Raw genomic sequence first — 23,949 nt, forward strand, 5'->3', positions numbered from 1 at the left:
CTTCTTGTTCTTTTTTAATAGTTCAATCAATGCAGCAACCACACTGCTAAAAAATGGTACAAATTTCAGGTAAAACCCACTCATGCCTAGGAATCCTAAAACTTCTCATTTTGTTGTAGGCTTGGGGAAATCCACAATAGCCTTGACTTTGACATCTCTAGGAACCACCTTACCATGTCCAATAATATGGCCGAGATACGTAACTTACGCTTTAGCAAATTCGCTTTTAGCCAAGTTCATCACCAAATTAGTTTCTTGCAATAAACAAAACAATTCTTCTAGATGCTGTAAATGCTCCTCCCACTTTTGACTGAAAACTATCAAGTTGTCAATATAAACAGCACAATTGCTCAGACCTGCAATTACTATGTTTGTGAGTCTTTGAAATGTCGTAGCTTCATATTTCATACCAAATGGCTTGACTTTAAACTGATATAGTCCACCTGGCATCACAAAAGCCAATATCTCCTTTGCTCTATCCAATAATGGTTCTTGCCAATATCCTTTTAGCAAGTCAATCTTTGTGATAAATTTTGATTGTCCTGTTTTCTCAATGCAACCTTCCAATCATGGTATAGGATATGAATCTGTTTTTGTCACTGCATTCACCTTTCGATAGTCCACACACAGTCTTTGTGTTCCATCCGGTTTCGGTACCAGCACAATAGGCAAACTCCGGTTACTGCAACTAGACTCAGCTATGTCATTTTGAAGCATGAATTTGATTTAGTTCTGTGCATGTGATAACTTTGCCGGATTTAATCTATAAGGATGTTGCCTTACCAAAGATGAAACTTCTACACATATGTTATGTGACCTAAATTTATTCTCCCCAGCTTAATCCCACAAATAGCTTTGTGTGACTGCAATAGCTTCTCCAAATCACTTTGACACTGGTCTGGAAGGTAACTCAACATTGTATTTAAATTTTCAAGTACCCTCTCATTATCCAATTTTATTAGAGGAAAATCAATTTCAGAATCCTGCATTTCTACCTTTCTCATTATCTACTACCACCAGCACCTTCTTTTGGTCCTCTCCCCTGTCAAAGTGCTTTTTAAGCATATTTACATGACACACCCTCTGCTTCTTTCTTCTATCTGGGGTATTTACCAAATAATTTACTTCTTTTCAATCTTGTAAGGCCCACTAAACCTTGCCTTTAATGAGTCACCCAGTACTGGTAACAGAACTAACACTTTCTTCCCATCAACAAAACTACGAGCTGTAGCTTTCCTGTCTGCCTTCACTTTCATCAATTGCTGTGATATTTTTAAATGTTCCCTAGCTAACTCACATGCTCTGTCCAATCTCTCTCTGGAGTTTGATATATAATCCAGGAGAGTAGTTTTTGAATTTTGACCCACCAATTTCTCATGAATCAATTTCAGTGGTCCGCTTACCTCATGACTATAAACTAGGTCAAAAGGACTAAAACCAGTCGATGCATTAGAAGCATCCCTAATAGAAAATAACAAGAATGGAATTTCCCTATCCCAATCCTGTGGATAATCCTGACCATATGCACTCATCACAGTTTTTAAAGTTTGAAGCCATCTTTCCAAAGCCCCTTGCGACTCAGGATGGTAAGCTGTTGACTTCCACTGTTTTATTCCCAAACTGTTCATTACCTCCTTAAACAGCTGTGACATTCAATTTATGATCTGTTCTGACTGTATTTCTTTAGGTAAACCATATCTTGTAAAACAATGAGTTATTCCACAATCCTCTTTGTTGTAATATTTCTCAAAGGCATTGCTTCAGGAAACCTTGGTAGACACATCCATTATTGTCAGTAAGTAGTGATTTCCACTTTTAGTCTTAGGGAGGGGTCCTACACAACCAATCATGACCCTAGTAAAAGGTTCTTCAAATGCTGCAATTGGAATTAAAGGTGCTGGCTTAATCACTACTTGTGGTTTCCTCATCACCTGACACGTGTGACATGTTCTACAGACATCCATGTGCAATCCAGGACAATAAAAATGTTTTTGTATTTTTGCCTGTGTATTTCTAACTCCTAAATGTCCCCATATTGGAATTTCATGAGCTATCCTCGGAATCTCATTTCTATGCTGAAATGGTATTACAACCTGATGCACTTCCCTCTAGCTTTCATTTGCTGAAATATGATAAGGACTCAATTTTCTCATTACAACATTACCCTTAAGGTAATAACATTCTGGAATACATTTTGCCTCTGTTTCTGAGTAACCTGTCTGATATAACTGTTTTATTTGTGAATCCTTTTTCTGTGACTCCACTAACTGTCTTGAGTTAAACACCTCAGCTGCATTGCCTTCCAATCTTTCTTCCTGAACAACCTTATCAAACACAGTGCCAGCTAATTGGACTTCCATACCTTCTCTCTGCCTTTGAATGTCCTGTCCTTCTTGTTTCAACCTATGAGCCTGTAATCATGTTATCACACAATCTGGAAACAATCCAGATGCTCTCTCTGCAACACTTCTGTTGAAAACACTTCTATAGGCTGCTCAATGACCACAGGCATAACCCACATCTGGGACCCAGCTATATCATTACCCAGAATAAATTGAACTCCTGCAATTGGCAATTTTTCCATTACTCCAACAAGCACCTCACCTGTTTTCAACTTACTTTTTAAATTTAACTTCCACAATGGAATAGGTTTAGCATCTTCATGAGATGATATTATCACCTATTCCTACAATACTCCCTCTGAACAACAAATATCACTAACCAGCAACATTGAGGATTGACTAGCCCATGTGTCTCTTAAAATTTTCACATATTTACCTTATTTTAGCTTCTTTACTCCACCCTGTACACATGGAAAGTCTTTTGTTTCACATACAAAATCTTTAAACATTTCTTCAACTTGTTCCCTTGAATTCTCTTGGGTAAATTTTGAACACATTCTCACTTCTTTACCTATCACTGATTCTTCCTGTTTTACCTGTACGCAAACCATTGTTTTTTCCTAAGCGTGAACCTCAGAACCCACAACACTTTTACATCCACTACTTTTCTTCACCCCTATAATTCCAACAGATTTTCCATGAAATTTCCAACACACAGATATTATGCGTCCAATTTTACACCTCAAGACACCTCAATTTTCGAGTGTCACCTCTACCCTCAGCACCTTCTTTTTTATTCTGAGAAAAAGACTTCCTGGGAATTTCCAACTACTCCTTCTCTTCCTTGACAAACCAAATTCCTTTCGCCTTCCCAATTTCTATCCTTTCCTGAATTAAAAGGGTGGTGAAATAAACGGTTTAACTCTATGAACTAACTCATAATCATCAGCTATCTCTGCTGCTTGTCTTACCGTTTCAACCTTCTGTTCCTCCACATGAGTTCTCACTACCGAAGGAAATGAACCTTTAGATTCTACCAAAAGAATTACTTCTCTAAGAACAGCATATGTTGTCTTTTTCTTTATTGCCTATATCCGCCAGTTAAAACTACTTTGTTTTACTCTTTCAAACTCAATATAAGTTTCCTCAGGTTATTTTCTCCTATTCCTCAATTTCTGCCTGTATGCCTCAGGAACTAAATCATATGCACTCAAAATAGCCTTTTTTTTAACCACATCATAGTTCACCGACATTTCTCCTGACAATGAAGCATAAACCTCATGTGCTTTACCCACCAACCTGGATTGTAACAACAACATCCAGTTTTCCTGCAGCCATATCATCTGTTTAGCTATCTTCTCAAATTAAATAAAAAATGCTTCAACATCCCTTTCCTCAAACTTTGGAAGAGCTTTTGCAAATTTAAATACCTCCCCACTGGGTTATGGTCTTGAAATAAGTCCTTCTGCACCGTCTAGTATTTCTTTTTTAACTGCCAGCAATTTAAATTGGTATTCTCTCTCTTTCTCTTTTTCCCTTTCCCCCTTTTCTAACCTCGCCATTTCTAATTCCCTTTCCTATTTTCTTTCTCTCTCTTGCTTTTCTGCATGTTCCCTTTGGAATGCCCTTTCTCCTTCCTTTCCTCTTTCTTTCTCTGCCCTTTATTTTTCTGCTGCCTCTAGTTCCAGTTTTTTCATTTGCAACTGAGTTTGAGCTCAATCCAAAGAACCACCAATTGGAGAACTTGATCTCTCAGGTAGTCCTTCCAATTTCAAATGCTGTGCTATACCTTCAATTATGTCTGGTGTCCTTACCCCTACAGGTAACCCTAACTGTAACTTATCTGCCAGCTCCATTCTCATAGTTTTATTTGCCTTTTATAAACCAACCAAAGTTATAACCTCAACTCCCAGACAAGTCTTAGCAACTGCCAAAGCCATATTGCAGTCTCACCACTTAAAACTAAACCTCACCCCAACTCCTGAATTCAAAGCGCTTCCTTTATTTGTAACCTTAAGATTAACCAACTCCTAACCAATCCAGGAATTTCAAATATATCCTGCAAAGAGCCCCCAATTTTGTTATCACAGATGGATGGTAAATGCCAAGCTGCTCAGATCCGAGAGGGAAATTTGAAGCAGCTGCCACAACTATTTGCAATTTGCATTTATTTCACTATGTGGGCTGAGTTCAGAAAAAAGAAGGCCACCGAGGCTTAGATTTTTTTTTACAAAACTAAATTAAACATTTATTAATTGAGGAAAAAGATTTTAAGCACATACATATGGCCAAAAATTACTAGTATAATTACTCCTAAATCCCCTAATTAATCTGACTTCCAGTTACACCTCAATTAAGGAAACAGTAAAACACATAGGGAAAAATTTTCCCCCCATTGGGCAGGAAGTGGGGGAGCGGGCGCCGGCCAGCCAATTAAGGCCCGCCCAGGTGACGTCCGCTAGGAAGCACTATGCGCTCCCTGTGCAGGCAGAGGAGGATTCTCTCAGCTGGGAGTGCACTCTATCGTGCATGCGCGCAAACGAGTGCACAGATCTCTCTGAGGCAAAGTGCTGCCTCAGGGAGATCGGCTCAGAATTAACAGTTTTAATAGAAATGATAAAAAAATTTCCCTGACATGTCCCCTCATGTAACATGGTCACATGAGTTGGAACATGTCCATAACTTTTATTGAAAGGTTTGATAAAAATGTAAAAACCCTCATGAAACCTCACTCTGCCCGCAGATGAGATTTTGTGCTTTTTCTGAAGCCCGCTAGGGCTCCCGGCCTGCCCGCCAACCTTAAGGTTGGAGGGCAGTTCCATTAATTACCTTAATTAGTTTTTCAATGGCCTCAATAGGCCGTTGACAGGTCGGCGGGCGAGCAGTTGACTCGGCTGTGCCCCCGCTGACCTGAAAATGGAAATGACGCGGGGTGATGTCGGGAGCTCCACCAGATGTCATCCCGTGTCATTTTACATGTCGGCGAGCTGGCCCCACCCCCACTCGCCGACCAGAAGATCTTGCCCATAGATTTAAACAGACCCAGGCAGAGCACACAGCCTGGACAGTTGAATTCAAATGAGTTTTTCTCAGCTTCAGTTCCTTGTAGGCAGCAACTTGAGGCTTTTCACACTTATGTAAGGTCTTAAAATGCCTGCCCTTGCACACAGCTTTATCTCCTTTATACATATTTTCCCCTTTGAATGCAAATTCCCATTGTTTCACCTTGTCTTTGGACTTTTCTCTAATAATAAAAATCTATCTTGTTGCCAATTATACTAGAAATCTTTGGGAAAAATAAACACACTTTAATTTATCTAAAAATGCAAATGTTCCCTTTACATCTCACATTCTAAAACTTCAAACATATTTACCTATTTAATATTTCAAGGTAGCTTCCCTTCTGACACATCAAAGCCTTCAGACCAGCTGTCTCTAATTCAATTAAGTCACACGCAAACACACACACACACACACACACACACTGGGCAGAATTTTATGAGTCGGCGAGCGGGAGCGGGGCCAGTTCACCTACGCATAAAATGACGCGCGGTGACATCGGGGGGAACTCCCAACATCACCGCGCCCGATTTAAATTTTCAGGAAGGCAGGAGACCAGCAAAATCAGCTGTCCGCCCGCCGACCTGTCAATGGTCAATTGAGGCCATTGACAGGGTCAATTAAGTAATTAAAGGACCTGCCTGTCCAACCTTATGGTTGGCGGGCAGGCCAGGAGCCCCAGCAAGAACTAGAAAAAACATGAAACCTCATCCACGGGCGGGATGGGGTTTCATGTTGGCTTTAGAAAATTTTAATAAAGATTTTGTAAAAATTCTGGACATGTCCCAACTCATGTGACAATGGGTTAATATGTGACATGTAAGGAAAATTTTATTTTTCTACTTTTGTCTTTTTTACATTTACAGACTGCACTTAGCCTCAGGGAGATGAGTGCGCTCTTTCATGCGCATGCGCAAAAGAGCGCATTCTCAATTTTGGGAACCCCCCCACTCGCACAGGGAGCACACAGTGCTTCTGTGTGGACGTCATGCTGGGTGGGACATAATTGGCCCGCCCACGTAAAATGGCGGCGCACCTTCGATCGCGCCCACCCATCAACTTCTCCCCTGACGGGGGGGGGAAATTCAGCCCACTATTTCTACTTTGCAATAAATTCTGATAACATTATGAGGATTATTATATCTTCCTGACAATAGGCAAAGAAACAAATATCTCCAAGAGAAAACTGTCACCTTATTCATTTCATATACACCTTCCTTTCTTTAGGATGTATATCTGTAGCAAATGTATATATTCCATCGAACTACACCCAAGGTGAGTTATTCCAATTCCCATTTTGCGTTGTGTCCTTTTTCTCTAACTCTATCTCTTATTTTAAGTGGGGCATTCCATTAATTACCATTGTATCTCTTCCAGGAGCGCTGGAGAAACTTTAATTTCTTATGAAAACATGTTATTGAACTATAAATCTCCCCTCTTAATTTCAGGCATTTTGCTTGTTTGTTCTTTCACTTATATAACATTTTATTTTCTCAAAAGTAACCTACTGGCTGAGGCTTGTCCAGGAGCTGGCCTCCGAAGCAGATGTGGCAGGACACGGATGCAGCATATGGATTTGAGGCAGGGGGAAGGCTCTTCACAGCTGACTGACAGGCTTCAGGTCTGGGGTTTCCAATCCTCTGAGCTTGTATCCTTTCCTTCCCATAAATTGCATATTGGCCTCCCAACCAAAAAGGTTGGACAAGCCTGCACTAGATTGTGCCTGATTTTAAAAATTTTTTTAAATGATCCCAAATTCAAATAGCAGTGTTGTTGGGCTGGCAGATTTTGTTAGTGTTCAATTTATTTCTTCCAAAAACAAACTTTATTGTATTTGATACTGAGAAGCCACCTAGGCTGTTTTTCTATTAGCTTTCTTTTTGGGAAAATCAGAATTTGTTTATCTCCTTAAACGTAAGGTAAATTCCAATTTCAGAAACAGGCTTTGTGGTTTTAAATGGTGGTTTTACATTGGAGACAAAAGCGTTTGCAAATTTAGATTTCCTTATTTCTCACACTCGAACACTTCGTCTTGATAGATAACTACTAATAACAAACGGCCTGACTGGTTAAGGCCAAGACTCTGAAAGGTAAAGTCTTTTTGCTGTGCTTCAATTCTCAAAACTGCTGGGCTCACTCAGAGCTGGAAACCATCATCACCTGTTTAAAAATAACACAAACAATCCATTGTGGCTCTGGCCAGAAACCCAATGGGTTAATATGTCCAAACGTATCTGTAAATTTAGAAACTTAAAATCTAATAATGCCCAATATACACCTAGTAATCCGAAGGCTGTGTGATGATTTTTTTTTTAAAAGGAAGCAGCTGTCAGCAGAAAGTTTTAACTTTGCAGCTTGTTTTGGGTGGTGGGGTGGGTGGACAAAACTTTGCACACAATTGCATCACTTTACATATTTAAAAAAAAACTTATCTGATCAGAAACTAAACTCCATTTTAAACTTGTTTTGTTAAATCCTTTTGTTGTCTCCAACTTCCACCAAATTTTAGGTTAAATTCTAATTGTTTTGAAAGCTTGTTAGCATTTTGTAAGAGACAGCAGCTTCTTTAAAAAAACAACACTGCAGCCTCTTAAGCAACTGTGGAAAAGGAACAGGATCTTCCCCTCCTTTAAAACAAATTTCAATTTTCGATGTTTGCTACTTAACCAAATTTGAAAGAAATAGTCAATGAAAAATGTCTTCAGTTTGAAGTTTAGCTGTTCTTCTTGAGCTCACTCTGATACAAAATGTTTTGAGAAGTTCAAATTGGATTGCTATCAAACTGTAGGTTTCTCTTCATACTTTGGGAACAAACTATATTACTTTACAATTGTATACTAGAACAGTTCAAATTTTTAAACAGAAACTCACAGCAGTAAAATCAGTAAAATGTGTCATTTGAATTTTAAACATTTTAGCTTCTCCCTTGAACCCATTTTTTTGAATCTTTGGTGTTTGTAAACAACACCCTGCTTTAGCAATAGCTTGACTTGAATGTATGGTGTACTCTCTGATGGGAAAATTGCTGCCACCTTCATAGGGTCAGAGTAAGGATCGTGAGTGATGACAGGGCAGGAGTCAGGCCTCTTTCTGCATACACTCAGGCTTTCGACGGGGGCCTGTTTGATGCTAATTAGGACCTTGTGAGAGTCCCAGACCATCCCTTGCTTTGATTCTAGGGAGCTTGCAGCTTAGATCTGTTTAAAATCATTGCTTTCTAACTCTTCTTTGGAACCTTTGTGGCCCCTGTTTAACTCTGAAAAGATAGATTCATGCGGCTTCTCTGGAGACACTTCAACTCTTGTGGGTTCCAGTGTTTGGTATATTTTTTCACTTTGTATAACATACTTTGTCATGTGTTTCCTGTTCATAGCGGAACTGCTCGAACGGGTCAATCCCTTTTGGAATTTATTGACCTGTCCCTTTAGCTCCTTATACTTTTTATTCAGCTGTACAGCAAACACACATACACCATAGACCAATTTATCCTGGAACTTTTCTAATTTCACCTTTCCTTTCTGAACCTTATTTCTAATAAAATCAAATCCCAGTATCACCCTCACTTGTTTTCTCAGTCAAACGCCCTATCAGTCATTTCCTAACATATGCCATTGTGACTCCTGATGTCACTTAATAACTACTCCACACATTTAACTACAATCTAAAACTGCTGCTTCTCAGATTCCAAGCCAATCCTGACCACTGTGGACCACACTTCTGACACCAATTGTATGATTTTCGGGTTCGGGACCATAGGTACCTAAATAGGCAGTCGTCTATTCATATGTAATTTTAAGATAGTTTATTGAGTTTATTAAGAAGCAACAGTTTAGATATGATACATTAGTTGATGAGACAGAGAAAGGTATACGACCCATAACAGCTTGTGATAACAGCATTCCGCTCTCTAGTCAAAGTGTTAGGAAAGTCTTCCCTCATCTCTCGATCTTCCTCCTCCTCTGGTCCATCTTCCATCTGAAGAGGCAGCTGCCCAATGAGCACTGATACCTCACCAACAGACCAGCCGCTCCTCACAAGCACATCAACCCAATACCTCAGCCCACTTCCGCCAGTATGACACCAATCTATATACCCTTTTTTGGGGTATGGTAGCTTAACCGGTGTCAAGCATTCTGACCAATGGATACAGGACAGGTACTCAAAACATCAGGAAGGTTACCTCCCCCCACCCCCCTCCATCCCCTGTGCTTCACCCCACTTGAGGTAAGCTTTTTAGTTTACATCTAAACTGAGGGTCATATCCTGGTCATTCTTAAACAAGTGCATAGATAAGGGGGTGCAGAAGACGCCATCTTAACTTAGGAATGACAACATGAACTAAGTGATCTTGCCTTTTTCCACAGACTGTTTAAAAATTGTTGCCTTTTTAGAAAGCTTTTTAGGGGGTGTTATGCAGAAAATATCTGTTTATTCAAAACCCCAATTTCTTACACCAGTGCCCTCAACCCTAGTTGCCAAACCCTTAGCCTGCAACCTATCCTTCAAACTCCCCCATGCATCACTATCTCTGCCAGCTCTCTCCACCTGCCCCATGCACTGATTCCATGACCACCACCACAACACAATACTTACATGTGCCTCTTCCACAGCCATGTGGATCTGGAATGGGTGATTCACCATCACCTCTGCTCAGTGGGTTCAGTGTCCATCACCCTCTCCTTCACTGTGTAAATCACTTTCAGCTGCTGTAGCCCACCCATGGTCTGGGCCATTTCTGTGGCATTGTGCTCCTGCATAGAGAGAGGCGCTTCATCAGTGTGGCTGGAGGTCATATTGGTTCTTCACATGTTAGACCGTCAGTAGTTTTGCCTTGGGCACACAATCCTTCAAGTTAGAGGAGAATGATGCACCCAGTCTGCACCAGCTATTGTGCCATGTCTTGGCTATCCACCAAATGGACACCTATGTTCGAATGAGGGACCACTCACTTTGCCAGGGTAAACAGCTGTGGAACCTCTTGTGACACTAAATCCATGTGTGCCTGTGTTTTCCTGCAGCGGTCATCCTCTTGGCTATTTTGAGCCATGTGTTTTTTATTTACAGAGGGTCGCAGCTCCTTCCAAGCTGTACATAGAATGCGACATCTGTCATGGACAGCCTGGACCAGGAACTCGAGGTTCTGGTCATAGAGTCTTGTGCTGGCCCTTCCTGGCTTTAGGCTAAGGCTCCCTTCAGCGACATTCTGGCATGGGAATGAACAAAGCACATGGGTCAGTACATGTGCTCGCTTCATTTGGTGCAAACCATTAACTGGATCTATTTACATTCTGGGTAAGGACTATCGAGTTGAATGCTGTGACCTCATGGCAGACCTCCTTCCATGTCCAAGTATTGCCTTCGCTCAAAAGCTTGGCCTGGATTTTATTATTCTTTAGGCCTCCTACGAATATGTCTCTAAGGTCAATTTCTAAGTTGGCACCATACCCACGGTGAACAGAGACTTTCTTTAATTCAGGAGTGTAATCTGCAGCAATCTCACTTGGCAACTGCTTCATTTACAAATGTCTTTGTAATACTGGACAGTACTGGAGTAGTCTTCAAATATTGATCCATTCCATTCAGTTCCAAGTTTCTCAGCTTCCAGGCCCATCTGTGCCTGCAGTTTTTCCTTAGTCACAAAATTGTGAAGGACAACACAAGCTACTGTGGATTGTGCATTGCCTCTCCTGACCTATCAAGGCAGAAAAGCCTTGCCTTCAAACTTCCACATTACTTCAATTGCTGTTTTGATAAATGCATGGGATTTGTTTATGTGAGTTTAGCAGTTAAAATAAGGTCAGGAGCCATTTATAGCAAGTCTTGTTGCTCAAATAAAAGTAAGGCCATGAGAGATGGAAGCAATCCTTGTCTGCCAAAACCCATATCATCACTAGACTGTTTTGCTCAATAGGGTTGGGAGGCTGGAGTTCCTTACGCTCACCATTTCATGACAAATTCCAAGAAATTTAGAACTGTCACTCAAGATTTATTGAAATTGATCACAGATGGTTTGAATGTTATGGGAATGAAATCCTCTTCTATTCAGAAAATGCAATGGTTCTACAGTAGGAGCTCAGAGTCCATGCGGGTATCATTGATTATCTGCAAAACCTCAGAGAATCCCAAAATGGATGAATTTTCCAGATCTTTTGAAGATGGCCCAGTGACCTGGTTAGTACAAGTAAAGATAGCTCACTGGCTGACATATCACAAGTCTCCAGTTGCAGTGGAAATTGGCTTTAAGTTGACAGCTGTGTTTAACCCGGGGCCATTTTCTTGGTGGTTTTTGTCAGTGGTGTTTTGCCATTGCCTTCTCTTCTCAGGGGCAGGGTGAACAACCAGATCCAAGGTGTGCCTCAGCTGGAATGGGAACCAAACTCATGTTGCTGGTGTTATTCTGAACCACATGCCAGCCATCTAGCCAACTGAACTAACCGGCCCTCTGTAAGGTACAAAACCTTGCCCTAGTGTTCATAATTGGTAACGTTTTATTGCCCTTCAGAGAGCAGTTGAGAGCACAAAATTGCAAAGGGACAATGATAAGAGAGTGCATAGAATTGTGACCAGTGGAGTTCAGTTCAGGAAGTGTGAGGTTAAACACTTTGGACCTAAGAAAGGTAGATCAGGGTATTTTCTAAATGGTGAGAGACTGGGAACTGTGGATGAGCAGACTGACTTATGCATCCATGCACAGGAATCAATGGACAGGTTCAGAAATTTTAAAGTTTAATGTAATTGGATGGTAGGATTCATTTCAAGGGAGCTGGAATACAAAGAGGTGGAAATTATGCTACAGCTATAGAAAACTCTTGTTAGGTCATATCTGGAATATTGCATTCAATTCTGGGCAATACATCTCCAAAGAATATATTGTCCTAGGAACGGCTGTAGTGTAGATTCACCAGAATGATATTAGGTCTAACAGGGTTAAATTATGATGACAAGTTGCAGGCACTTGTATTCCTTTGACTTTAGAAGATGAAGAGCTAATCTAGTTAAGGTGCTTAAGATGGTTAAAGGACGTAAGATAGAGATAAACTGTTTCCTCTGGTGGAGAGGTCAGACCAAGACTGCATAACCTTAAAAATATATCTAGGCTATTTGGGGTGATACCAGGAAGCACTTCTTCACAGAAAGAGTAGTGGAAATCTCAAAAAGTTGCGATGTTAGGTCAATTGGAAATTTCAACGTGGAGGCTGATAGATTTTTTTTGCATAAGAGTGCTAAGAGTAACAGAACCATGGCGAGTAAATAGACTTTGGATACAGTTCAGTCATGATCCAACTGAATGGCAGAACCCCTTCAGGGATAGAATGGCCTGCTCCCCCCATCCTATGTTCCTGTGTTTGGTCATTCATTATATATCAGAAATATACTGAAAATAATAGGTTGGTATCCAAATTATCCTGCAAGACTTTTTTTTGAGATTCATATGTTTTGTATTTTTTTTATTTTTGCACAATACTCACCAAATGTTCCCTTGGGAAATGTTGTATTAGTCATCATGAACAGATCTTAATTTTCTTTTTATATTTTACATCACTGCCATGTCACTAAATGGTTCTGCAGCATATCTTAAATGCCTTGAAATTCAATTTTTTCCTTTCTCAGTTCAAAGTTAGATTCTGGACTGTCATAAGAACATAAGAAATAGGAGCAGGAGTAGGCCATTTGGCACCTCTAAACTGCTCTGCCATTCCGTAAGATCATGGCTGATCTAATGTGGCCTTATCCTCATGTTCCAGCCAGCCTCCCATAACCCTTAACTCCGTCGTAGATCAAAAACCTGTCTAACTCAGCCTTGAATACATGCAATGGTCCTGCCTCCACTTTTCCCTGGGATAATACATTTCAAAGATTACTGATCCTCTAAGAGAAGAAGTTCCTCCTTATGAGGGAAAATGCTCAACATCTACCCTGTCGTGCCCCCTTAGAATCTTATGTTTCAATAAGATCACATCTAATTCTTCTAAACTCCAATGATTCTAGGCCCAACCTTTCCTCATTCCCCAATCAGTCCTTTTCAAACATGGAGCATGGTTTTGTTTTTATATTACATCTGTTTTTCTATATTTTATTCAAACAATATTTCATTTTTTCTATGAAATTTAAAGCTAAATTGATAACAAAGGGCAAAGAGAATTTGTGACTTAGTCAACCATCTAGCATGATGGAAAGAGACTATAAAAACTGTTCTTCACATTACAAGATTGATGGGGCATTCTCAGTTACAATGCATATGTGTGTGCCAATTTTCCCATGAAGAAATTAATACTTTAATAAAACTATGGTGGTCCCAGTGAAGGAGAAACCAAATAACTGTGTCAGATAATAGTTATGGTAACGTGTGGACTCAATTAATGGCAACAGCACGGGGTCCAATTCCCATTCTGGCTGAGGTAGTCTCTTTGCCCTACCCACAGTGACAAATCACAGCAATTAAATATGCTTCAGGCAGAGAATGGTGGAAGTGATAACAGTTAGATAAAAACTTTCTATGTCACAGTGCCACGTTTTGAGACATTCACATACGAAAAGGAAATTTAATTATCTCCTGTGTACTGTATTTCCTCTCCATCATAGAAAAAGAGTTATCTCATTTATAAAAATATAGTTAAAATAAAATTAACTTTGATCTTCCATTATCTTAAGAATACGGTTTAAGAATAATTGGTCTCGAACTGACCCTGACAGCCACAGGAATTACAGTCCAGCACTATATTCACATTACAGTTGTAGCATTGGTATGTCACAGCCTGCTGAGTCAAAGCAGCACCAGATGCAGCCAAGCATGCACAAAGTTGTACATAATTATAAATTAACAAATTATCAACAAGCAAATCCTGTGGTCCATTGCATGGCATAATGCTCCTGTCCTTATGAAGCACATCTTCTCATCTAAATGAACAGCATTACTGGAGATCCCTAGTGAACCTACCTATATACATCCTGACAGTGAAATGTTACAAACAATTACCATTCTACAAAATCTTCATGCCATATAACTGCATTATTTGGATGATGCAAACCTCTCCCTTTTTGGTACAATTACTGAATGATAACAAGTGCCTCAAGAGTAAATGAATGCCCAACAACCCAGTCCAGATTTTGAGCAAAGGGTCTAACAGATTGCATTAATGTTGTTATGTTCATTGAAAAATGAATGGCGTATTGTGTAATATTACTCGTAATATTTACAGGCCCCAAATGAGATAAACATTTAGTTAACATTTTTGTAGAAATTCATACCAGTGTCAGCATCCAGTTTTTAAATAGCAGGATTATCTTTAACATTTGAAATGTTCACCTGCTGTGTTTCTCTTAAACTTAGAATTATAGAATCATAGAAATGAAAGAACACAGAAGAAGGCCATTCAGTCTATTGTGCTTGTGCGGCCTCTTTGAAAGAGCAGACATGCTTAGTCCTGTACCCCATTGTTTGATTGGAATCCTGTATATTTCTTATCCTAAAGTACCTGCCAATTACTTGTTAAACTTACTGAAGCAGCTTCCACCACCTTTTCATGTAGAGCATTCCAAATCCTGAGTGAAGACAAATCTCCTCATCTCCCCTCTAGACATTTGGCCAATGATTTTAAATCTATGGCTTTGATCCACTCACCAGAGGAGACATTTTTTTATCGATCTAATCCATCAAAACTTTTGATCACCTTGAAGACCTCTATTAGGTCACTTCAGAAGTTTTATTTTCCAAGGATAACTGTACTAACTTTTCAAAGCTCTCCTCATCGTCAGTGACATCTTGGTAAAGCTCCTTTGTACCCTTTCTAAGGCATTTTCCTATGATATGATACTCACAAGACCCCAGCTGGTGCCTAGCCAGCAATTTATAAAGTGTTAGCATAATCTCTTTGCTTTCATAATCAATGCCTCTGGCTATAAACCCAAGTAACCCATATGATTTTTAACCATCTTATCAAATTACCCTGCCACATTTCAGGATTTGTGTATGTGGTCACCAAGGACTCATCTACACTTTCCAAAATCGTACTATTTATAATTCACAGAATCACACAGTGCAGAAGAGGCCCTTCGGCCCATCGAGTCTGCACCGACACATGAGAAACACCTGGCCTACCTACCAAATCCCACTTACCAGCACTTGGCCCATAGCCTTGAATGTTATGACGTGCCAAATGCTCATCCAGGTACTTTTTAAAGGATGTGAGGCAACCCGCCTACACCACCCTCCCAGGCAGTGCATTCCAGACCATCACCACCCTCTGGGTAAAAAAGTTTTTCCTCACATCCCCCATAAACCTCCTGCCACTCACCTTGAACTTATGTCCCCTTGTGACTGACCCTTCAACTAAGGGGAACAGCTGCTCCCTATCCACTCTGTTCATGCCCCTCATAATCTTGTACACCTCGATCAGGTCGCCCGTCGGTTTTCTCTGCTCCAACGAAAACAACCCAAGTCTATCCAACCTCTCTTCATAACTTAAATGTTTCATCCCAGGCAACATCCTGGTGAATCTCCTCCCCTCCAGTGCAATGACAGCCTTCCTATAATGTGGCGACCAGAACTGCACACAGTACTCCAGCTGTGGCCTCACCAAGGTTCTATACAACTCCAACATGATCTCCCTACTTTTGTAATCTATGCCTCGATTGATAAAGGCAAGTGTCCCATATGCCTTTTTCACTACCCCACTAACATGCCCCTCCGCCTTCAGAGGATTGTTACAAATACAATGATTATAAGATAACGATGAGCGGAATCGGCCCAGATTTGCATAAAGTGCAGTAGCAGGCGTGAAAAATGACATTTTACCTGTCGGTCGCAATGGTGTTTTTTCACAACATATTGTCCCATTCCCACCTCATAAATTATGCAGTCATGCCGGCCGGCCTCCGATTACCTGCCATGCTGTTACCTTGCTGCTTCCTCACTCTGGGCATCATATCTAAACTGCAGCCACGCGAACAGTTCTCAATGCTTACAGTCCAGGACTGCTCCAGTGAAGACATCGCCCCAAAAGCCAAGAAGAATGCAGCCCACTGATTCAGTGATGTATCCCTGGAAAACCTTTTGGCCACCATGGAGGTCTGCCGGAATGTCGTCTACCCCAGCTCTGGTCACAGGAGGCCCATCAGTCTCATCACTATGGCTTGGGAGGCGGTGGCAGCGGTGGTCACTGCCAACACTGCACACAAGAAGTCAGCCATCCAGTGCAGAACAAATATGAATGACCTCATCTATGCTGCCAGGGTAAGCCAACCATCTCATCACTCTCAACTCATCCACTCACAAGCCCATCACGCATTCACTGGCATCTCACTCACTGCCAGCTCAAGGGACATCACCACCTATTCTCACACACACCCTCACATCTCCAACTGACCGCATCTCCTCTAGAGATTGTCTCCTCATCAGGTCCATGGTTCCACTCAGCACACACACATGCCTGCTATCCTTCTCATTTGGCCTGTATACACCTTGCTCACACCCTCACCATCTGTCTTTACGCAGGACAAGATCGCACACAATCAATGGGAGAGGTCCCAGACCTGGGGTGGCATGCCGGGCATCAAGGGTACTCACTCTGTTTGAGAGTCGTGTGTTGGAGCTGGCTGGAGAGGACGTGGACAATTCCTGCAGCAACGGTGAGGTCAGCATCCACATAACATGCCTGCCAAGCATGAATAGTCTCCACTTTCTCTCCTAGGCACATCTAGTATGTCGCCCTCAGGCAACCTTGGCCCCAACTCCAGCACTGAAAGCACTTCGGATGAGGACCCGGAAGACCCCTATGCCGCTCCCCCATACCCTCCACTAGAGCAGCAACACACACCTCGGTGAGACCTAGATATAGAGCAGCCTCGGGATCACAATGTGGTGAGCACAGCAAACACAGAAGGCAGAGGCAGGGACATCCGAGGTCGCCGACACTCGGAGGACTGCTGGAGGCAAGGAATCTGCTGAGTCCAAGCCAGGTAATGAGCCTCTGGACTTGGCCCTCAATCAGTTGTTGGACAACCATGGGAACATCAGGAAGGGGTATCTGGTGCGCTCCTCAGGTTGCAAGGGATGATGGAGGAGTCCGTCTGCCTTAAGTCTGAGGTGATAGCGCCATCATGCTGATGCACTGAGGTCAACACTGGCAGGATGGTGGTCGCCATGGAGACCTTGGTCCGTGACATCAGTCCTGCACTGCTGCGCAGGCTGAACTCCAGCACTGAAGCCATAGTTGGCCTCCAACAGTGTTAACGGAAGAGGGGTGTGGGGCAGCTCGCTCTCACTCCAGCTTCCCCTACTACTTAAGGAGTCAGCCAAGGGCCATCAGGCACCCATAGGGAGGAGGACCAGCAGCTCAACATCCCGGGGCCGTCCACCCAGGTGACTCCAGGAATGTACAGTCGATCTAAAACCATTCTTCCTGTGAACCCATCATCTCTAGCTCCAAAGGCCGAGGGTGCAGCTGACCCACAGCAGGATGCCTAAACCACGTCAGGGCCCTGCAGGTCTTGGTCCTCCAGAGGACACCCGCCAAGGTCATCACAGGGCGTAGCAGTCAGCAGGCTGCCTCGATTTCCACTGTATGTCGGGGGAGCACTAAGATGTAGGGGCAGGGTTAGGAAGGTTAAGATGATGTAGTCTCTTTTAGAGTTAAAACAATTAACTAAATTAACAAAATAAGGGGTAAATCAAGCACAGCCCCTAAGTCAGGTGTTAAGATGATGTAGTTGCACCATGTGGGCACAGGTGTTAATCACTTTTACATAATATTCACTATTGTAAACACATCCCCAAAATGCCTCCTTGCTTATGGCTCTTTGTTGTGATGAGCAGTGTTTCTGTCACTCAGATGTGAAACCTTGGTGTCTGCATAAGATAAAGGCAGGTATCTCAGTCCAAGGTTTCTTCCTTGTGCAGTGTGTAACCTTCAGGCCAAAGTGATGCTCTGGCTTCACACTCACTGGACACATTACTGATGCCTGCACCTCGATTGTGCTTTAATTGCTGCCAGAATGTCGTGGGCAGGCATCACAGAGTTCCATCATTCTCTCTGTGTGCTCTCAGCACCTTTGAGATGGGGCTGCCCCTCATCCCTTCAGCATCTGTGACCAGTGATGCTATGCTCCTGAAGGGGTCAGGTGCTGTAAGCTGACAAAGGATCAGGTGCACTTAAAGCACTTAAAGTCAGGACTGTTCTCGCTGCATCTCATCATCATCCTCCATGAATCATGTGGCAATTAAGGCCTGATGACTATGCCTGCCTTGTCTGGCATCTCACTCCTCCCTTTGGTGAGCTAGCTGTCTTCTCCTTCTTCTCTGCTCCCTGTAAACCATGAGGCATACTGCCAGATCACCAGGCTCCATGATCCTGATAAAAGCAAAATACTGCAGATGCTGGAAATCTGAAACAAAAACAAAAATACCTGGAAAATCTCAGCAGGTCTGACAGCATCTGCGGAGAGGAATACAGTTAATGTTTCGTGTCCGTATGACTCTTCATCAGAACTAAGAAATATAGAAATGAGGTGGAATATAAGCTGGTTGAAGCGGGGTGGGTTCCGATCCCCCTTTTTCCAATAATTTTTATTTTTTTATATATATATGTGTATTTTTTTATATATTTTTTCCTTTTCCCACTTATTTCCATTATTTTTAAATGTATTTCCATCCATTGTTTTATCTCTACCTTTTAGCCTATTTCGATCCCTTCCCCCCACCCCACCCCCACTAGGGCTATCTGTACCTTGCTCATCCTGCTTTCCACCCTTAATGTCATCATTAGCACATTCCTCAGTTAATATCACCACCATCAACACCTCTTTGCTTTTTGTCTGAACGGTGTCAGCTGCGGAAGAGTGCACACTTTTGACAAGCTTTTCCAAGTGCTTGAACGCTGCCCTCACCCTCAACAACCCTCCTCCATACCCCCACCTCCTCCACACACCCCCATCCCCCAATCCCAGCATATGCTTGTGTACTTCCATCAGTCTGTGCAGTCTTTCACCTCCCCCACGCCCCTCCCACAACTACCAACCCAAGCCCACCTATACTGGAGCCATTGCCCCAGCACCGCACTTGAAAGCCAGCTAGGAAAAAATGACTTGCCTTTGCCTCCCCTCCCCGCTGAATGCACGTCACCTCTTCCTTGATGTCCTTGTGAGCTGCACAAGGTTGTGTGCCCTCACCTCTGAGTTCCCTTTGAAGTTCAGCTCGCCAGGTGCACACCTTTTATAGGCAGTTGTAAATGATGCCGTTCTGAAGTCATGCCAATGTGGGAGGTAAATTTGACATGGCGGGATGATTCCGGTGAGCAGGCACAATTATGAGATGCAGATGCATTAAAATTAAGGTCCCGACGTTGGATGGCAGGAAATGTGGCACGCCATTGATTGGCAGAGCAGACGACCGCGAACTGGTATCACAACTGCGTAAAAACAATTTTGGGCCTTCTTGCCATATTACCTGCTCACGTTGCCAAACACGTCTGCCGCCAATGGGAACAGAAGATTCAGCCCTATATTTTGGACTCTCTCTTTAATGTAGGGTAAATGGAGGAATGGAGGGGTCAGGTAACCTGTATTGAATTCTGATGACAATAACGTTGGGTGGTTTGATTGTAAAAGAGGGGCCCAGGTTTTTACTTGGAAGGAGGTGCAAGGTATTTACACTTGCAGACAATGGCAGAAGCATCTGCGCTGACAGTGTTAGACTGTTAGTCCAAAGCCCCTGGAAGTTGTGCAGAATATCATGTTTTATAAACAGTTAGATTTTAAATGTCCATTTAGTTGTAAGATAGGATAGAGTTCAGAGTCTAAAGGATAGTTAATTAGCATTCCTACCTGGACACAAGACCTATGGGATTCACGTTACCAGGTAGATGGGCAATGAGATTCAAATAATTTATTGCAACTATGCTGTCATGCCCATGCCGGCATACCTGTGGACGTATGTAAAAATGAATACTTTTTTTCTTTAGAAACAAGATGGAGAATGGGAAATCTGCATTAACCCATGGAGTCAGGAGGGACGGTGATCCCCACCCCTTGTTTGAAAATATACATGATACTGCCCAAGGCTGGAAGTAGCTTGCATGTCTGGCCAGTGCATTAAAATGTAACTAGCTTTCTTAACACATTTCATTGAAAATACATTAAAAACGCAACAGATTTCCCTTGTGGAGTTAACAGCTACTATTGTCTTAAACGTCTGCAGAAAATCATGTAGAATGGCCACCCAGATTAGTGGCGGCTGAATAAAATTCCACAGGAGGGGCATAAAGGATAACTATTCTACCACAACAAAGTGCAAGCGGTTGAGAGTTGAGACCATGTGTGTTAGTGAAAGTCTTAAAACATGTCAGAGACCAATGTGAACACCAATACTATGGTCACCTGGCAGAACACAGCTCATGATTAACAAGTTTGATTATTGATCTAAATATAGATGTAAATGGTTAATCCGCCAGCTTGTGGATATTAGTTACTGTAGAGAATGATCCAAAATTAGAACTCGATGTGCCAGGGGATTGGGCCCATGTTTGACAAATGGTGAGGTAATTTAGACTTTGTCCAATAGTCTAAAATGGATGATAGTAAATCGCAGCCTATTTTGCTTCTCTTCTGATCATTATTGTATTCAAATAAAAATCGGAGAGGCACAAAACAGGCTGTGGCATCGTTGTCGCCAATTTTACATCATCACACAAAATCAAATCGGGGCGTAATTTTACATCAGGATTTTATGGTCCAGCTGGGGGCAATGGAATTTAGAATGGCTCACCACATTTTACGGCCCCATCCCCGCTGCAACTGGGCAATAGAATTCTGGCCGTAGCGTTATATACATACGCCCCCTAGAGGGAAAATAATTGAAAATAGTGGTGAAAGAAAGAGATCCTAGGGCTTTAGTGCATCAACCTCAGAAGGTCCTTGACCAATGCAATGAAGTAAACAGGGCTCTTGGATCTATTCATAAGGCAAGTGTATTCACAGGGTAGTTCGCTACAAAACAAACATGTATAAGACCTCAGTTAGACCTTGGTTAAAATATTGTGCTCTGTTCTGAATTCTTCAGGGTACTGAGGAGGGACACAAAATTATTATTTTTTTAAATTTTCATTCATGGGATGTGGGCATCGCTGGCTAGGCCGGAATTTATTGCCCATTCCTAAGTGCCCTTGAGAAGGTCGTGGCGAGATGCCTTCTTCAACCGCTGCAGTCCACGTGGTGTAGGTACACCTACAGTGCTGTTAGGAAGGGAGTTCCAGGATTTTGACCCAGCGGCAGCGAAGGAAGAACGATATATTTCCAAGTCAGGATGTGTGTGGCTTGGAGGGGAACTTCCAGGTGTTGGGTTCTCATCTATCTGCTGCCCTTGTCCTTCTAGATGGTCGTGCGTTTGGAATGTGGAAATTCAAGGGCAAAATAGGGATGCTGGAAATCTGAAATATTTTCCAGCAGAAATGCAAAGTGTTGGATGTTTTAACAGGTTATAAGCAAGAACAGAGGTAGGGAAATGGGGGAGAGGAGGAAAGAACAAAAGGGAAAGTCTGTGATGGCTGGAAGACAGGAGAAACTAAATGACAAATGGAATGATGGTGCAAATTGTGGTAGTAATGGGACAAGTAAAGAAACAAAAGATGGGTCTAGAAGAGCTGTAAATCACAACAGCAGAATCATTATCAGCACCAGCTGCCTAAAAAAGTGAGAGCATTTATTATACTCTGAAATTGTTGAATGCGATAATTAGTGCAGACGGTTGTAAAGTAATTAACTGACAGATGAAGTGATGTTTCTCAAGTTTTCATTGAGATTTATCTGATCCATGTAGGAGTTCAAGGAGCATTCAAATGGAAGCACATGGCATATTTACACGTTGGATGGAGGTATTCAGAAAAACAATCTCATAATCTGCATTTAGTCTTCTCAATATCAAGAAGACCACATTGTGAGCAGCAAATACTGTATATTAAGTTAAAATAAGTACAAATTAATCAGTGTCTCACCTGGGAGAAGTGTTTGGGGTCCTGGATAGTGGGAAGGGAGGAAGTGAAATGGCAGAGGTTACATCGCCTATGCTTACATGGGAAGCTGCTTTAGGCTTTAGGAAGGATAGTAGCTGTGGGTGGTGATGAAAGTGATGTTATAGAGGGAATGGTCCATTCGAAATGTTGAAACGGCAGTGGGGGTGTGGTGGGGAGGGACAAATTTGTTCAGTGGTGGGATCAAGCTGAAGGTGCAGAAATGCGTGAGGATTATCCATTATCCATTGAATGGGGGGCATTGATGGGCTTTACGGTGAGGGCAAATGAACTGAATTGCCATTCTGGGACTGGAGCATGAAATGTGAGGGCGGAATTAGGGGAAATGGGATGGACGCGGTTGAGGGTTCCGTCAACCCCAGTGGAGGGCAATCTTCAGTTGAGGAAAAATGAAGACATATCAGAAGCACTAATGTAGAATGTGGCATTATCAGAACAGATGCAACAGAGACTGAGACACTGGGAGAATGGAATAGAGTTCTTACAGGAAGTGAATAGGAGGAAATGTAATCATGGTAAAAATAAAAGCAAAATATTGCAGATGCTGGAAACCTGAAATACAAGGATAAAATCCTGAAAATACTCAGCAAGTCTAGCTGCATCTGCGGACAGAGAAACGAGGTTAACATTTCCAGTCAGTGACTTTCACCAGAATTGTGAGAGTCAGTGGGCTTATAGTAAATATTGATTGACAACCTATCCCCAGAAACAGAAATAGTGAAGTTGAGGAATGGAAGGGAAAGGTTGCAGACGGACTATGGAAAACCAAGGGAGGGATGGGAATTGAAAGTAAAGTTGATTAAATTTTCCAATTTAAAGTGGTACCTATAGAGCCATCATTGTACCAGAAAGTGGTTCAAGGACTGGACTTGAGTAGAACTAAGGTAAAGAATGTTCCATTTATATGCATTTGACAGATGTCAGGTGGGTGATACAATCGACAACCAGGCTGATTATGGAAGGTTCAGTGGAGAAATGAAATAAGACAAATTAGAGAAGCAGAGAAGGGATTGGCAGCTAATATAAAAGGGAACTCAAGAGACTTCTATGGGTATATAAATAACAAAAGGATAGTAAAAGGAGGAATGAGGCTGATTAGGAACTTGAAAGGAGATTTATGCACGGAGGCAGGGGGAATGGCTGAGTTACTAAATGAGTACTTTGCATTTGTCTTTACCAAGGAAGAAGATGCTGCCCAAGTCATAGTGAAAGAGAAGGTAGTTGAGACAATACCTAAAAGAGGAGGTATTAGATAGGATATACTTAAAGCTGATAAGTCACCAGGACCAGATGAGATGCATCCAAAGATACTATGGGAAATAAGGGTAGAAATTGTCAAGGCAGTGGTCATAATCTTCCAAACTTCCTTAGTTATGGGGTGGTGCTGGAGGAGTGGAGAATTACAAATGTTACACCCCAATTTCAAAAAAAAGGATGTAAGGATATGCCCAGCAACTACAGGTCAGCCAGTTTAATCACAGCAGTGGGAAAGCTCATAGGAATAATAATTAGGGACACAATTAGAA

This window comes from Cetorhinus maximus, chromosome 2 (assembly GCF_964194155.1).
Source record: "Cetorhinus maximus chromosome 2, sCetMax3.hap1.1, whole genome shotgun sequence".
NCBI classification, from domain to species: Eukaryota; Metazoa; Chordata; class Chondrichthyes; order Lamniformes; family Cetorhinidae; genus Cetorhinus; species Cetorhinus maximus.